This window comes from Salmo salar, chromosome 13 (assembly GCF_965601325.2).
Source record: "Salmo salar chromosome 13, fSalSal1, whole genome shotgun sequence".
Taxonomy (NCBI): domain Eukaryota; kingdom Metazoa; phylum Chordata; class Actinopteri; order Salmoniformes; family Salmonidae; genus Salmo; species Salmo salar.
In genome coordinates, this window is record NC_138303.1 from 44,941,298 (window position 1) to 44,956,677 (window position 15,380).

The window sequence follows — 15,380 nt, forward strand, 5'->3', positions numbered from 1 at the left end:
GCCGATGAAAAAAGGTCTCTCGTCCAACACAATTCAAAAAAGAAAGAGACAGGAGGGCCTAGCTAGACAAAATCAATTTGCTCAGTGGTGCAGACTCCAATCGGGTAGCCTATACCCAATTAGGTAACAGTTCAAATACAGCTTTGACAAAGACAGCTAAATGTGGGTTAAAAAGTATAGGCCAAAAAGGTGAGGAGGTGACAGTTACCCAGGCAGATCCAATCAATACAATATTGAGGAAAATGGTACATGTCCACCAATACTTCACTGAGCAACATATCAAACAGGAGTCATTTTCAGACTCTCTAAGGGTGTTGGTCCCTTTCAGCAAATTTCTGTTCACTCAGTATGGTTCACTTAAAGTTTTTGTGCAGTGTGAACACTCCAAAAGGAACGCCGACCCCTCAAAAGAGCACCAGGAGCAAACCTAGACCATCTCGAGAGATGGTCATAGTTCGGTTCGCTTGAAGTCCAGGGTCCGGTTCCCTTTTTAGGGCAATGTGAAGACAAAGCTCCCCAGGTTCACTTGTCATTATTCCCAGACCACATACTAGACTACTGCAACACTATTTCCCTTGCCATATCCCCTCATATTTGTGCCACAAAAGAGAGAAGATGATGTGCAGGTTCGCAGAAAAAAAAAAAAAAACTTTTGGGATATTGATTAGCTATTGTCATGGATGCACAAAAGTTACAAAATGTGTAGAGTTCTTAGTTCAGATTTAATTGATATATGTGATCTATAGGCTAAGAGCTTCAGTTTATTCTAAAAATGCACTCTGGGTTGAGTTTGTTGGAAAAATATCTTGGTTCCTTTCGAAACTTAGCAATGTGAATGCAAAGGACTTGGACCACTAAATAGGTTAAGTGTACTGGCAAAAGAGTTGAGACCCATTCAAAGATACGGGCTGTAATTTAGTTCTTTTTTTTTTTATCTCAAGAGTTCACCTTGAGGACTGAGATCGGCTATTTTAAAGAGGCCTGTGTGAAAACGTTAGTGAACCGTACCAAACCGTTTAGGGTGTTATCAGAGCACAACAAACCCCAGACAATCAGAAAGACTATGGCTGTCTGTTACTCTGTGTGCAATTGACTGGATTTCAGGGGCCTTATTTTGACAACTTTACTGATAATGTAAAATGTATATGTAATAATGCTGATACACTCTTGTTCATCAAAAGAATGTATTAGCTATATTAACATACATTAGAATATAACTACATAGCTGAAAGATTCCAACACAGAACGAGTCAAAAATATGTTCCAGTTTAATGTACTGAACCTGTCAGGGAAAGTGTTTCAAAAGCATGAAAATGTTTCATTTGCTACCATTTCAATGCAATGTCCACCAAGGGTCAGACTCAACGTAACAAAATTAGCTAGCAATCTAGAATCTAGCTTAACGTCAGACAAACATGATTGCTATTCCAAACAAAATTGACGTTAGCAAATAAACATACAAAGTAAAACAGCATCAACCGAATGCTAGTGAGGCAACTGTTAGCTAGCTAACGTTACTGCGGTAAGGAAATAACGTTAACTACCTAGTGTATACTAACGTTAGCAATTTAGTTAGCTGACGTTTGTTGACTAGCGAAAAACCCGGGAGTTCCCTAGCTAACGCGGCTAATGAGAAGAACACAATTTCGCTGACAAGTTAGGTACTTAGATAAACTTTAGTCATACATATGCATTTCATACCCCATCGAAAAAAAACAAGTAAAATCGCGGTAAACCAAAATGTCCGGTTGGGAGGTTCGCTAGCAGCTAGTTAGCCACTTGGCCCAAGTACCTAATGTTAGCCAGCTAGCTGTCCGACAGGGATAACTGGCTAACGTTAGCTAGCTAGTTCAATCAATATTGCTTTTTATGATGTCAAAACAAAAGTCAATGATTAGAGGCAATATAAAACAACAATAGACGTATCTTACGAAGTGCGTGGTAAACGAGCAAACTATACGTTGGCTAGCCTGGTAAAGACAAGTAAGAGATTCAACCACCACTACCGCGAGTATTTTCCCCATTCCTCAAACGGTTGAACACGCTGTTGTCAAATCTAGTGCTCGGCTGCAGGCCTCACCAGAAGCCCTTACTCTCCTCCCCTGCATCCTTACCAATTCGCAAATGTACACATTCCTTAAACACAACACGCTAGCTGGCAACAGTCAGACCCGACCAGCCGCGAATTAATCCGTTTTATTCATAGATTAATGCGAGCATTATATTCTACCATACCTCCTCCAATATGCGTGAGGGTATAAAATGATGCTCGCACTTTACCGCACACGCGCTGGCTAGCCTCTTGGTTAGCTAACCGAAACGTATATCTCGCTGAATCATTCCCCCATACGGGCCTAACGTGACAGAGCGAGTTCGTGGTGTATTTCAGAGTTGGACAAATTTACGTAGCTACCTGTGATAGAATAGGGGCGTTCATTTCTCCCTCCCGCTGAAATATGTTCATATTTCTGTGTTAAACTCGGCTGTATTTTTATTAAATTGGATTGTCACTACAGAAACATTCAGGATTCGAATTCCTGTGTGTAACTCAGTATAAAAATATATTATGGGGTGGATATTATTTTTTTTTAACTGATCCATTTAGATTTTCCAGAGAAAGTTACTGTCATGCACCTTTTATCTAGCTCCTATCAGCAACTGTAAGATCTAAACAACCAAAATGTAAAATTATTATCTTTATCTAGATCCTCCCCCAATTTTTTTTTACACAAGTCACCATTCATTCATCCCATCATACATCCACCCTATAACTACTGGTTCTAGGGTAATTAGCTTCTGAATAAGCTGAAGCTACAAAACATCAGCAAGTGAGCAAACATACTTTTGGCATTTTGACAGGAAATACCGTCTGTATGTATACATCTACAATTTAGTCACATTTATTAGATTAATGCAATTAACGTTTTTCACCCTCTTCTATTTACCTATGCAATTGCATCATTAGAACCCATCTGAGAAACCCTGCAGCAAAAAGGATAACCACATTATTTGACAGGAGGATTTCAGAAGACAAACGTTGGTCTCTAGAACAGTGTTCCACATAGACATCAGACAACATTGCTTTTCAATGTCTTTCTGACACCCAAATCAAAAGGATTTTAGTTACAATCCATAGTCAAATCAAACGTGTAAGAATAGGAATGCTCTCAACTGACACACTAATTCTTAGTGTTAAATAAATATTCTAATAATACAATTAACAATTGTCAGAAGAGTTTAATAATACTTGTAAATGGTAGTAGTTCACAATACTACAACTAGTTTGTAAATACCAGAAACTGCTTCGGTTCACTAGCTCCATTTCCTCCTCCTCAGCATAGTTTTGTGTGGTCTCCTAAAACAATCTGAAAGCATAAAAACAAGCACATCTAAAATGGAGGATTGGACAGCTGGGGTCCTGGACATTCCAAACCTATAGATGAACAAAAAACTACTAAGATTGAATGGTAGACCTATTGATTACATGAGGATGAATGGTATGAGAGAACGGTCATAAGTAGCAAATGGAATATTGGGCAGATTGTGAAATGGGATTAATAGAAGTCTAAAGTCTCATGAGGGAAAAAAAAACGGGGCATATTAATAAAACATGGACAATTCAAATGTTACTGAATAGTCCCACAATGTGAACAATACATAATGTTACTTCAAATCCAATGGGCTGATAATTAACTCCTCGTAATAAATTCGCGTGGGCTCGCTGTTCGGCTCATGAAACAAACGACCTCTCGCGCACAGTCAAAGGACCTGCCAATCAAAGTACCGGCAAGTCATGTCCAGAACTAGCAGCTGGTCTCTTTTCACATGGGTGTGGGTTTCTTGGTAAACTTTCATCCGCAATCTCGAGTAACTCAATGTAATTTTCAAAGCAAAGGGAATCTGCCTCTTGCAAATGCCTTTACCCCATACAGCAGAAAATTCAGGAAACATGTAGCTAGCTTTTCACAGAACGCAGGGTGTGTGTGTGTGTGTGCGCCGGTATGTGTTTCGCGCGTGCACAGCGCACCACAATGCTCTTCCAGTCCGTGGTTAAATTAAAAATGGCGGTTCACACAGCAGAATGTCCGTACTTTATCCTAAAACGACGCGCAATTCAGACCCCTGCTTAGCACTATCAAACACACATCAACACTATCACTAAACTCCTAATTTAAACAATTCATCATGCTTTTGCTCAATGTTAACGCAGATGTGCATAGAGTTGCTTACCGAGATGCGTGTAAATTTCATTTCTCCATCTTGCACTAGCGTCCAGCGAGCTGGGTGGATTTCAATCTCGCGATAACGGCGCTTCCTATGTTAGCCTTCTGGCGAGTCACTCCCCGTGCCCGTCAAATGAAGCTGCTGGAAAATATTATTTGGATATTTTTTTTTATGGACATTTCAATAGGCAAACATTGAATGGGATCAAGCAAGCAGTGACAGAAAAACCTCGTTTTCTTGGCTCTTCCTTCTTTCAATACAAACGCGACAAAATGATCTATAGATGTTCAGTGCATTCCACATAATACTATATGTCATAGCTGATGTAGTATATCAAACTATTGAATAATCTTGAATACCTCCTTGGAATAGAATACATACTTTAACAGTTCATTTATTACCCATCTTGACTCACACACATTGAGGCAGTCACAAAGCAGAACCTTTGAATGCAGAGCAGTTTAGGGATTAAGTGCCTTGCTCAAGGGCACAATGGCAGGGAAGTGTACCTTGGGAGCCTGATATGGGATCAGTTTTGCATTTTAGATAATGAATAAGATATAGACAGGGGGGACCTAAATAAGCAAGCTTTGTGAATATGAGCCCAGCTGCCCTCTGGTTGCTAGCTTGAGACCTGTCTTTAGAAACAATTTCTCAATAATTATGACATGAGTCAGAGAATCATATTGAAACATACAAGATTGAGATTATTCTTTAATTCAGCTTAATATGAAAATTCATTCAAGGCAAAGAATAAACACCTGACATTAAATTCAGTCCATGGAATACAAATGCTATTTAACTCAGGTTTCAAATGTGATTGAGATTTTTGTGATATTTTCCTACTGCTTGTGTAAATGTAAATATCACAATAATAATGAGCACAATATAGATACAAAATAAAACCCTGAGAGAAATTGTGTGACCCACACTATTGCAATATAAACATTGAGTAAATAGCAATGGCTAGTAAGAGATATACTTATAGTTATATAAAAGATGGTACAGGCCTATCCTCTGAAAGTCCTTGGTAAAAATGTTAGATAAGAAAGGAAACAAATGTACAGTGCATTCGGAAAGTATTCTGACCCCTTCCCTTTTTCCACATTTTGTTATGTTACAGCCTTATTCTAACATTGATTAAATGTTTCTCATCAATCTACACACAATACCTCATAATGACAAAGCGAAAACAGGTTTTTTGAAAATTTGCAATGTATTAAAAATAAATAACAGAAATACCTTATTTACATAAGTATTCAGACCCTTTGCCACGAGACTCGAAATTGAGCTCTGGTGCATCCTGTTTCCATTGAACATCCTTGAGATGTTTTTACAACACCGATATAATGGAGCCGGAGGGGATGGCTGCCATTTTTATGGGCTCCTAACCAACTGTGCTATTTTGTTTCTAAATTATTTTGTACATAATGTTGCTGTTACCATCGCTTATGACCGAAAAGAGCTTCTGAACAGCGATTACTCACCTCAAACTGGACAAAGATTTTTTCTTAAATGAGTCTAATGAAGGACACACTGCTTTCGAGTCCAGGCCCAAATCCCCGTCATTAGCATGAAGACAGAATTCATTGGCAGGTAGGTAAACCACCACTACCCTCCATACTATTGGCCAACGTGCAATCATTGGAAAATAAACTGGACGATCTACAATAGACTATCCTACCAACGGGACATTAAAAACTGTAATATCTTATGTTTCACCGAGTCGTTGCTGAATGATGACACATAATATAGAGCTGGCTGGGTTTTCCGTGCATCGGCAGGACAGAGCAGCTACGTCTGGTAAGACGAGGGTGTGTGTCTATTTGTCAATAACTGCTGGTGCGCGATGTCTAATATTAAAGAAGTCTCAAGGTATTGCCTGCCTGAGGTAGAATACCTCATGATAAGCTGTAGACCACACTATTTAACAAGAAAGTTCTCATCTATATTATTCATTTACATTTACATTTAAGTCATTTAGCAGACGCTCTTATCCAGAGCGACTTACAAATTGGTGCATTCACCTTATAATATCCAGTGGAACAACCACTTTACAATAGTGCATCTAAATCTTTTAAGGGGGGGTTAGAAGGATTACTTTATCATATCCGTCTATTTACCACCACAAACCGATGCTGGCACTAAGACCACATTCAACATCCTGTATAAGGCCATAAGCAAACAAGAAAATGCTCATCCAGAAGCGGAGCTCCTAGTGGCCGAGGACTTTAAGGCAGAGAAACGTAAATCCGTTTCAACTAATTTCTACCAGCATGTGCAATCAGAGGGGGGAAAAAAACCTCTAAACCACCTTTCCTCCACACACATCTTCCTACACTGGCTCTAACGCTCATCGGATGTGGCAGCGCTTGCAAACTATTACGGACTACAAAGGGAAACCCAACCGCGAGCTGCCCAGTGACGCGAGCCTACCAGACGAGCTAAATGCCTTTTATGTTCCCTTCGAGGCAAGCAACACTGAAGTATGCATGAGAGCACCAGCTGTTCCGGACAACTGTGTGATCACACTCTCCATAGCCGATGTGAGCAAGGCCTTTAAACAGGTCAATATTCACAAAGCCGCGGGGTCAGACAGATTACAAGGGTAGTGTACTCAAAGCATACACAGACCAACTGGCAAGTGTCTTCACTAACATTTTCAACCTCTCCCTGACTGAGTCTGTAAAACCTGTTTCAAACAGACCACCTTAGGTAACTTGCCTAAATGATTACCACCCCGTAGCACTCACGTCGGTAACCATGAAGTGCCTTGAAAGGCTGGTTATGGCTTACATCAAGACCATCATGCCTGAGCCCTAAACCCACTCCAATTTGCATACCGCCCCAACAGATCCACAGATAACCCAACGCAATCTCAAATCGCACTCCATACTGCCCTTTCCCAACCGGACAAAATTCACACCTATGTGAGAATGCTGTTCATTGACTACAGCTCAGCGTTCAACACCATAGTGCCCACAAAGCTCATCACTAAACTAAGGACCCTGGGATTAGGAAAAGGAGGGCCGAACAGGCCCCCATTAACATTGACAGGGCTGCAGTGGATCGAGTCGAGAGCTGTACACATCACCAAAGACCTATCATGGTCCAAACACACCAAGACAGTCATGAAGAGGGCACGACAACACCTTTTTCCCCTCAGGAGAAAATATTTGGCATATGGTCCCCAGATCCTCAAAGTTCTAAAGCTGCACCATCGAGAGCATCCTGACCGGTTGCATCACCACCTGCTATGGCAACTGCTCAGAATCTGACCGTAAGGTGCTACAGAGGGTAGTGTGTACGGCCCAGTACATCACTGGGGCCAAGCTTCCTGCCATCCAAAACCTATATACCAGGCGGTGTCAGAGGATAGGCCAAAAAAATTTGTCAAAGACTCCAATCAGGCCTCCCGAAGTGGCACAGTGGTCTAAGGCACTGCATCGCAGTGCTAGCTGTGCCACTAGAGATTCTGGGTTCGAGTCCAGGCTTTGTCGCAGCCGGCCGCGATCGGGAGGCCCATGGGCGGCGCACAATTGGCCCAGCGTCGTCCGGGTTAGGGAGGGTTTGGCCGGCAGGGATATCCTTGTCTCATCACGCACTAGCGACTCCTGTGGTGGGCCGGGTGCATGCACGCTGACACGGTCGCCAGGTGTACGGTGTTTCCTCCGACACATTGGTGCAGCTGGCTTCTGGGTTGGATGGGCATTGTGTCAAAAAGCAGTGCAGCTTGGTTGGGTTGTGTTTTAGAGGACGCATGGCTCTCGACCTTCGCCTCTCGAGTCCGTACTGGAGTTGCAGAGATGAGACAAGACTGTAACTTCTATTTTCCAGTCACAACTTGCAGACTTGTTTACGTGCTGCTGTGCGTTTTGTTGCTAACCTTACTTTGCTACCTGACAACTTTAGTTTTTACTTTTTAATTACGTTTATATTTTTAGTTTCTCCCCTCACTCAACTTTTTCACTCCGGACGCTTTATCTGGACATGGTTCATCAGGACCTCCGACAGCCGAAGCTAAGTAGTAACATTAACATGATGCCTTCTAATTGCAGTCGCTGTACTCATAATATACAGGTGAACGATCGCCTTACGGTGAGGATAGCTGTGCTGCAAGACCAGCTTCCGACACAATCGTTAGGCAAGGGTAATTTCAGTGTAGGAAAGGATGAAACAGCGTCTGTGCCACCAGTAAGTACAGATAGTAGTATAAATCCCCTCGCACAGTCCCCGCAGCCGGACAACTTTCTCATGGCTTCTGGAGGGAAATGCTGTAGGAATGCTCAACCGGTGTCGCTCATTCAGCCGACAGAAACTTTCAACCGGTTCTCCCCATTAAGCAGCGAGTCGGAGTCAGAGGCCGAGCCTTCTCTGGTCTCTACACCTCCCGTTACGGGGTCTGAGACGCCGAAGCCTCCCACCATTAGCTCTGACAAATTGAAAACCCTAGTCATTGGTGACTCCATTACCCGCAGTATTACACTTAAAACAAATCATCCAGCAATCATACACTGTTTACCAGGGGGCAGGGCTACCGATGTTAAGGCTAATCTGAAGATGGTGCTGGCTAAAGCTAAAACTGGCGAGTGTAGAGAGTATAGAGATATTGTTATCCACGTCGGCACCAACGATGTTAGGATGAAACAGTCAGAGAGATCACCAAGTGCAACATAGCTTCAGCGTGTAAATCAGCTAGTTTTTAGGGGTGCAACTGCATCTAGGTTATTGCGCAAGGTTTAATTGAGTTCCTCAGTCGGCATCGAGTAATTGTCTCTGGCCCCCTCCCAGTTAGGGGGAGTGATGAGCTCTACAGCATAGTCTCAACTCAATCGCTGGTTGAAAACTGTTTTCTGCTCAATCACTTTTTATAGCTACTGTTTACAGGCCTCCTGGGCCATATACAGCGTTCCTCACTGACTTCCCTGAATTCCTATCGGACCTTGTAGTCATAGCAGATATTCTAATTTTTGGTGACTTTAATATTCACATGGAAAAGTCCACAGACCCACTCCAAAAGGCTTTCGGAGCCATCATCAACTCAGTGGGTTTTGTCCAACATGTCTCCGGACCTACTCACTGCCACAGTCATACTCTGGACCTAGTTTTGTCCCATGGAATAAATGTTGTGGATCTTAATGTTTTTCCTCATAATCCTGGACTATCGGACCACCATTTTATTACATTTGCAATCGCAACAAATAATCTGCTCAGACCCCAACCAAGGAGCATCAAAAGTCGTGCTATAAATTCTCAGACAACCCAAAGATTCCTTGATGCCCTTCCAGACTCCCTCTGCCTACACAAGGACGTCAGAGGACAAAAATCAGTTAACCGCCTAACTAAGGAACTCAATTTAACCTTGCGCAATACCCTAGATGCAGTTGCACCCCTAAAAACATTTGTCATAAGAAACTAGCTCCCTGGTATACAGAAAATACCCGAGCTCTGAAGCAAGCTTCCAGAAAATTGGAACGGAAATGGCGCCACACCAAACTAGAAGTCTTCCGACTAGCTTGGAAAGACAGTACTGTGCAGTATCGAAGAGCCCTCACTGCTGCTCGATCATCCTATTTTTCCAACTTAATTGAGGAAAATAAGAACAATCCGAAATTTCTTTTTCATACTGTCGCAAAGCTGACTAAAAAGCAGCATTCTCCAAGAGAGGATGGCTTTCACTTCAGCAGTGATAAATTCATGAACTTCTTTGAGGAAAAGATCATGATCACTAGAAAGCAAATTATGGACTCCTCTTTAAATCTGCGTATTCCTCCAAAGCTCAGTTGTCCTGAGTCTGCACAACTCTGCCAGGACCTAGGATCAAGGGAGACACTCAAGTGTTTTAGTACTATATCTCTTGACACAATGATGAAAATAATCATGGCCTCTAAACCTTCAAGCTGCATACTGGACCCTATTCCAATTAAACTACTGAAAGAGCTGCTTACTGTGCTTGGCCCTCCTATGTTGAACATAATAAACAACTCTCTATCCATTGGATGTGTACCAAACTCACTAAAAGTGGCAGTAATAAAGCCTCTCTTGAAAAATCGGCCTATATCGAATCTTCCATTCTTCTCAATTTTAGAAAAAGCTGTTGCGCAGCAACTCACTGCCTTCCTAAAGACAAACAATGTATACGAAATGCTTCAGTCTGGTTTTAGACCCCATCATAGCACTGAGAGTGCACTCGTGAAGGTGGTAAATGACTTTTTAATGGCGTCAGACCGAGGCTCTGCATCTGTCCTCGTGCTGCTTTTGATACCATCGATCACCACATTCTTTTGGAGAGATTGGAAACCCAAATTGGTCTTCACGGACAAGTTCTGGCCTGGTTTAGATCTAATCTGTCGGAAAGATATCAGTTTGTCTTTGTGAATGGTTTCTCTGACAAATTAACTGTAAATTTCGGTGTTGCTCAAGGTTCCGTTTTAGGACCACTATTGTTTTCACTATATATTTTACCTCCTGGGGATATCATTCGAAAACATAATGTTAACTTTCACTGCTATGCAGATGACACACAGCTGTACATTTCAATGAAACATGGTGAAGCCCCAAAATTGCCCTCGCTAGAAGCCTGTGTTTCAGACATAAGGAAGTGAATGGCTGCAAACTTTCTACTTTTAAACTCGGACAACACAGATGCTTGTTCTAGGTCCCAAGAAACAAAGAGATCTTCTGTTGAATCTGACAATTAATCTTGATGGTTGTACAGTCGTCTCAAATAAAACTGTGAAGGACCTCGGCGTTACTCTGGATCCTGATCTCTCTTTTGACGAACATATCAAGACTGGTTCAAGGACATCTTTTTTCCATCTACATGACATTGCAAAAATCAGAAACTTTCTGTCCAAAAATGATGCAGAAAAATTAATCCATGGTTTTGTTACTTCTAGGTTAGACTACTGCAATGCTCTACTTTCCAGCTACCCGGATAAAGCACGAAATAAACTTCAGTTAGTGCTAAATACGGCTGCTAGAATCCTGACTAGAACCAAAAAATGTGATTATATTACTCCAGTGCTATCCTCCCTACACTGGCTTCCTGTTAAGGCAAGGGCTGATTTCAAGGTTTTACTGCTAACCTACAAAGCATTACATGGGCTTGCTCCTACCCATCTTTCTGATTTGGTCCTGCCATACATACCTACACAACGGTCACAAGACACAGGCCTCCTAATTGTCCCTAGAATTTCTAAGCAAACAGCTGGAGGCAGGGCTTTCTCCTATAGAGCTCCATTTTTATGGAATGGTCTGCCTACCCATGTGAGAGACGCAGACTCGGTTTCAACCTTTTAAGTCTTTACTTTAGACTCATCTCGTCAGTAGGTCCTATGATTGAATGTAGTCTGGCCCAGGAGTGTGAAGGTGAACGGAAAGGCACTGGAGCAACGAACCGCCCTTGCTGTCTCTGCCTGGCCGGTTCCCCTCTCTCCACTGGGATTCTCTGCCTCTAACCCTATTACAGGGGCTGAGTCACTGGCTTACTGGTGCTCTTCCATGCTGTCCCTAGGAGGGGTGCGTCACTTGAGTGGGTTGAGTGACTGACGTGGTCTTCCTGTCTGGGTTGGCTCCCCCCCTTGGGTTGTGCCGTGGCGGAGATCTTTGTGGGCTATACCTGGCCTTGTCTCAGGATGGTAAGTTGGTGGTTGAAGGTATCCCTCTAGTGGTGTGGGGGCTGTGCTTTGGCAAAGTGGGTGGGGTTATATCCTGCCTGTTTGGCCCTGTCCGGGGGTATCATCGGACGGGGCCACAGTGTCTCCTGACCCCTCCTGTCTCAGCGTCCAGTATTTATGCTGCAGTACTTTGTGTCGGGGGGCTAGGGTCAGTCTGTTATATCTGGAGTATTTCTCCGGTCTTATCCAGTGTCCTGTGTGAATTTAAGTAAGCTCTCTCGAATTCTCTCTTTCACTCTCTCGGAGGACCTGAGCCCTAGGACTATGCCTCAGGACTACCTGGCATGATGACTCCTTGTTGTCCCCAGTCCACCTGGCCATTCTGCTGCTCCAGTTTCAACTGTTCTGCCTGTGGCTATGGAACCCTGACCTGTTCACTGTGATTACTATTATTTGACCATGCTGGTCATTTATGAACATTTGAACATCTTGGCCATGTTCTGTTATAATCTCCACCCGGCACAGTCAGAAGAGGACTGGCCACCCATCATAGCCTGGTTGCTCTCTAGGTTTCTTCCTAGGTTTTGGCCTTTCTAGGAAGTTTTTCCTAGCCACCGTGCTTCTACACCTGCATTGCTTGCTGTTTGGGTTTTTAGGCTGGGTTTTTGTACAGCACTTTGATATATCAGCTGATGTAAGAAGGGCTATATAAATACATTTCATTTGATTTAACTACTACCAATTGGATACCATGAAATTGGGGAGAAAAAGGGGTGAAAAAAATATAAAAAATAGACTCCAGTCACCCAAGTCATACTGTTCTCTCTGCTACCGCACAGCAAGCGGTACCGGAGAACCAAGTCTAGGTCTAAAAGGCTCCTTATAAAAGCTTCTACCCCCAAGCCGTAAGACTGCTGAACAATTAATAAATTAATCAAAATGGCCACCCGTATATTTACATTGTTTTTACACTGCTGATACTTGTTTATTATCTATGCATAGTCACTTTACCCCTACCTACATGTATAAATTACCTCAACTAACCTGTACCCTGCATATTGACTCAATACCGGTATCCTCTGTATATAGCCTCATTATTGCTATGTAATTCTTGTTTTTATTATTTTTTACTTTAGTTTATTTAGTAAAATTTTTCTTAACTGTATTTCTTGAACTGCATTGTTGGTTAAGGGCTTGTAAGGTCTACACCTGTTGTATTCGTCGCATGTGACAAATACAATTTGATTTGACAAGTTGGAGTCCACCTGTGGTAAATTCAATAGATTGGACATGATTTGTAAAGGCAGACACCTGTCTATATAAGGCCCCACAGTCGACAGTGCAAAAACCAAGCCATGAGGTTGAAGGAATTGTCCGTAGAGCTCAGAGACAGGATTGTGTCGAGGCACAGATCTGGGGAAGGGTTCCAAAACATTTCTGCAGCATTGAAGGTCCCCAAGAACACAGTGGCCTCCATCATTCGTAAATGGAAGAAGTTTGAAACAACCAAGACTCTTCCTAGAGCTGGCCGCCCAGCCAAACTGAGCAATCGGGGGAGAAGGGCCTTGGTCAGGGAGGTGACCAAGAATCCGATGGTCACTCTGACAGAGCTCCAGAGTTCCTCTGTGGAGATGGGAGAACCTTCCAGAAGGACAACCATCTCTGCAGCACTCCACCAATCAGGCCTTTAAGGTAGAGTTGCAAGCTGAAAGCCACTCCTCCGTGAAAGGCACATGACAGCCTACTTGGAGTTTGCCAAAAGGTATCAAATGACTCTCAGACCATGAGAAACAAGATTCTCTGGTCTGATGAAACCAAGATTGAACTCTTTGGCTGAATGCCAAGGGTCACGTCTGGAGGAAACCTGGCACCATCCCTAAGGTGAAGCATGGTGGTGGCAGCATCATGCTGTGGGAATGTTTTTCAGCGGCAGGGACTGGGAGACTAGTCAGGATTGAGGGAAAGATGAATGAGCAAAGTACAGAGAGAGATCCTTGATGAAAACCTGGTCCAGAGTGCTCAGGAACACAAACTGGGACCAAGGTTCACCTTCCAACAGGAAAATGACCCTAAGCACACAGCCATGACAACGCTGGAATGGGACAAACCTCTGAATATCCTGGAGTGGCCCAGTTAGAGCCCGGACTTGAACCCGATCGTTCATCTCTGGAGAGACCTGAAAATAGCTGTGAAGCGACGCTCCCCATCCTGACAGATCTTGAGGGGATCTGCAGAGAAAAATGGGAGAAACTCCCCAAATACAGTGGTGTGAAGCTTGTAGCGTCATCTCCAAGAAGACTCGAGGCTGTAATCGCTGCCAAAGGTGCTTCAACAAAGTACTGAGTTAAGGGTCTGAATACCTATGTAAATGTATTTTGGGTTTTGTTTATACATTTGATTTTTTTTAGAAAAAATACTTTTTGCTTTGTCATTATAGGGTATTGTGTGTAGACTGATGAGGGGAAAAAAATATTTAATCCATTTTAGAATAAGGCTGTAACGTAACAAAATGTGGAAAAAGTCAAGGGGTCTGAATAGTTTCCGAACGCACTGTATGTCCAAAATAGATGGGGGTGGGGTCTAAGCTAACATATGTAATTGTTTTAATACGGTGAAAACATGGATCATTTGTTTTTTTTGGACACATTTAACCCCCTATTTTTGTTAGCACACAACTACCACCATACTTCCATTCGTTTGTATGAGTTGGCTTCAGACGAGTCCCATGACACCTGTGGGGGTCAGAGAGCAAAATGGAGAACACCATCGTGAGTGTCTCATCTTTCCATAGAGTGGTCATATTAGTTTGTAACACTACTAACATTTTTGTGAGAAGAATCGTTTTCAGGATGTCTCATGGTCTGACAAAAACCTCTGTAGCTCGGCCACCTTCCACCACAGATGCGGCAGGCTGACATATCTCTAGCTTAACCTGATGGATTTTTATTGGGATTTTTTAAAATTGTTACTTAGATTGACGCATAGGTGCATCAATAGACTCTTATGGATTTTAATACAACGCAAAATGTTCCTTGTTATATCATTACGATAATAGCAGTCAGAACCATCTTGAGAACATACAAGTTGTGTTACCCCTGCTCATACGTTGCTGATGCATGCCAGATCATACATAAAATACCTATCCAGGTGTTGTATCAGCTAACCACATGTTACAGCAATCTGGTGCCTGACGGCACAATCGACGATGAGGCACGCAACCATTGGCTGATGCATGCAAAGTCTGAGCAGGGGAACACGACCCCAGTGTTGCGATGGTGTCAACAATGATGTGCATTTCACAATCTGTTCAGTTATGAAGCTGTAATGGTGTAATAAATCAGATGAGTTCAAAAACTATTTGTAATCTTTCAAATACTTTGAGCATTTGCTTTAGCCTGCCTGGAGTCCCAAGTTTGGTGGGTAGGGTTTGCACTATTTTGACTTTTTCTATTGGTTCCATTGCAACAGGCAAGCACAACAATTATTTCAAATAGTATTTGAACCCAGATCTGGTGTAAGAGGTCTACCACAGAGAGA

At 42.7% G+C, this 15,380-nt stretch overlaps 1 protein-coding gene across 21 annotated transcripts in view; it reads right to left on the reverse strand.

The window, feature by feature from the left end:
- huwe1 (HECT, UBA and WWE domain containing E3 ubiquitin protein ligase 1) overlaps positions 1-4,359 on the reverse strand; it is a 92,309-nt gene extending 87,950 nt beyond the window's left edge. For 18 of the 21 annotated variants that reach the window (XR_014380093.1, XM_082960136.1, XM_082960133.1 and 15 more), the window contains exons 1-2: positions 4,231-4,359; positions 3,294-3,365 (exon numbers count right to left, since the gene is read on the reverse strand). The gene's annotated coding sequence lies outside the window, so the exon portion shown is untranslated. Of the gene's footprint in view, positions 1-2,114; positions 2,385-2,945; positions 2,983-3,293; positions 3,366-4,230 lie in introns of those variants that run through there. The other 3 variants (XM_082960124.1, XM_082960125.1, XM_082960126.1) reach the window with 3 other exon arrangements.
- Between the last annotated feature and the right edge of the window lie 11,021 nt (positions 4,360-15,380).